Source organism: Rhinatrema bivittatum, chromosome 13 (assembly GCF_901001135.1).
Source record: "Rhinatrema bivittatum chromosome 13, aRhiBiv1.1, whole genome shotgun sequence".
Taxonomy (NCBI): Eukaryota; Metazoa; Chordata; class Amphibia; order Gymnophiona; family Rhinatrematidae; genus Rhinatrema; species Rhinatrema bivittatum.
In genome coordinates, this window is record NC_042627.1 from 80,465,908 (window position 1) to 80,468,993 (window position 3,086).

Genomic DNA, 3,086 nt, shown 5'->3' on the forward strand with positions numbered 1-3,086 from the left:
TCAATATCTTTGTGAGCGACATTGCGGACGGGATAGAAGGTAAGGTTTGTCTATTTGCGGATGATACTAAGATATACAACAGACTGGACACGCCGGAAGGAGTGGAGAGAATGAGACGGGATTTAAGAAAGCTTGAACAGTGGTCGAAGATATGGCAGCTGAGATTCAAGGCCAAGAAATGCAGAGTCATGCATATGGGGAGTGGAAATCCGAATGAACTGTATTCGATGGGGGGGGGGGGGGGGGGGGGGAAGGGAAGGCTGATGTGCACGGAGCAGGAGAGAGACCTTGGGGTGATAGTGTCTAATGATATGAAGTCTGCGAAACAATGCGAAAAGGCGATAGCAAAAGCCAGAAGAATGCTGGGCTGCATAGAGAGAGGAATATCGAGTAAGAAAAGGGAAGTGATTATCCCCTTGTACAGATCCTTGGTGAGGCCACACCTGGAGTACTGTGTTCAGTTCTGGAGACCGTATCTACAAAGAGACAAGGACAAGATGGAAGTGGTACAGAGAAAGGCGACCAGGAAGATGGAGGATCTTCATAGGATGACGTACGAGGAGAGATTGAAGAATCTAAATATGTACACCCTGGAGGAAAGGAGGCGCAGGGGTGATATGATACAGACTTTCAGATACTTGAAAGGTTTTAATGATCCAAAGACAACGACAAACCTTTTCCGTCAGAAAAAAATCAGAACCAGGGGTCACAATTTGAAGCTCCAGGGAGGAAGACTCAGAACCAATGTCAGGAAGTATTTCTTCACGGAGAGGGTGGTAGATGCCTGGAATGCCCTTCCGGAGGAAGTGAAGACCAGAACTGTGAAGGACTTCAAAGGGGCGTGGGGTAAACACTGTGGATCCATAAAGTCTAGAGGACGTGAATGAACAGTGGGTAGCTCGTGGGAATGACGGCTACTGCCTGGAGATAATACCCTTATTCAATAAACATACACACGGTTAATGCGACTCCAACATTGCTCTAAGCTTCAACGGCAAGAGGAAATGTGGAAAAAACGATTTGCATTCACAAAAAACCAGGGGAGCCAGGGGAGTAGCTTGCTTGTTACGACGGTTACTACCCCGAATAAAGCCTGATACTTCACTTGGAATACATATCCAGTGCAGCTCACTGCTTCAACAGCAGGGGGAATGAAGAAAAGATGATTTATATTCAAACAACCAGCAAGGACTGAATTGCACAGGCTGGGTAAACGAGCATGGGAGTAGCTTGCTTATTACGGTGGTTACTACCCCAAACCAATTAGCTAGATACTACACTTAGATGCAGCTCCAGCACTGCTATCTACATTGATGGCGGGGGTGGAAGGGAAATAGAACCAAAACGTTACTTAAAAGGGACAAGAGTAAGAGATAAATATGAAAAATAAGTGTAAAAGCTTGCTGGGCCGACTGGATGGACCGTTTGGTCTTCTTCTGCCATCATTTCTATGTTTCTATATATTGGAAATGGTGATATTTCAGTAATTATTCATGTAACCTGCTTTAACTTTGCACACAGAAAATAATTTGGCAACTCCCCACTTTGCTTTTGTTATGGGTGTTCACGTCTTAACTTAGGCATCCATAAGCTAGGCTTATGTCACAATTACAGCCCGTCATGAAACACCTCACCACATGTTGTTCATTGGTATAACAGGGCCACAGCTTTATTGCATATTTACACGTGTGACATTACGGTTCCTGAGCTAGTTCTGATTTCTCCACCTGTGGAGCCCTCTCCTTCCTCCACTACCCTCCAGCCTGCCATCCAGGATCAGCCAGACTGGGTAGCATTTGATGTTAGGGTCCCTGTGAGTGGAAGAACAGGAGTTGCAGGCACGGCATTTCCACTGTTTTCCATATGCTGCTGTGGGGATGCTACAGCCTTCACCCAGCTTGCTCCCATTGCCCCACCAGGGCTTCGGGGGGGTATGAGGATTAGGGAGATTTTGGAATCCTGCTTCATATGAGCAGGTAGGGGCAATGCTACATCCATAGCACCTCCCCAGTGCGGGGGTACAGCTGTGGCCCCTAAAGGCTGCTGGCAAGCTGCCTGTGCTCCCATCCCAGCTGCCCACAGCACTGAGGCGCTATATCCCTCATTCGGTGCAGCTCTCCAAGGAAGAATGGGTAGCAATAGACCCGGGTGAAGCTGGTCATAGCTCTCCCTGTTGCCTGAGCTCCAGCATACTTGGCACCGGAGGCAGGCTCGAGTGTGTGGCGGGGGAAGGGGCTGCAAGTAAACTGGAAGCTGAACCCGAGAAGGCAGGAGTGAGGCACTGCACTGGCCTGCTTGAAGGCTCGATGGCATCCGGCGCAGGTGCCTCCGCCAGTTCCAGGCCTGGGAGTGCCCGTGGAGAGTGGTGGGGCTCCGAGAGTCGAGCCTCTGCATGGAGAACTCGGCCTCTGGATGTAGGGCAGAAGGCAGATGCTGGGCCGCAGCTCAGCATGGTAGGACAGTATGCAGGAGAGGCAGGGGCAGCCCAGGGAGGGCACTGAACCGGCTGGGCTGCCACATGGGGGGAGCCCAGGGAAATCGCATATTTATTATTTATTTGACTGTTTTATACCCCCTCATTCTATGTGCGAATCACTAGTTCATAATGGTTTACAGGTAAAACATTCATTCATGTGGCTCACCCTGCTGCAGGGCCAGCAGGAAAGGGAAAAGAGAGGGAGTCACGCGCTTCGCCCCCTTCTATATCACCTGCAGGCCCCTCCCCAGACCTTTCCCCCTCGCCTTGCCACCGTCCGAAGGTAATGACCCTCGGGTGGGCAGTGGCAGGTGCCAGGTTAACTTGGCCTCCGCCTGTCCTCGCATGCTCTGCGGGCTGGAAAGCCATAGTGAGAGCGCAGGACTACAAGTCCCGGCATGCCCAGCGGGGAGTCCGCGGCGTTTCCTGGTCAGCGCGACTCTTCCTTAAGGTCTCCGTGAGGAAGATTTTCTGCTCAGGGCCTTTGTCTTAAGCGGGCTGGGGATTGGCCTTTGGGTACTGCCTTCTGATTGGTCTGGATCTTGGCGTCAGCCCGGAGGAGAGGCCGGTGCTGATTGGCGGAGTGTTTTTCTCCTTCTCTGTGATTGGC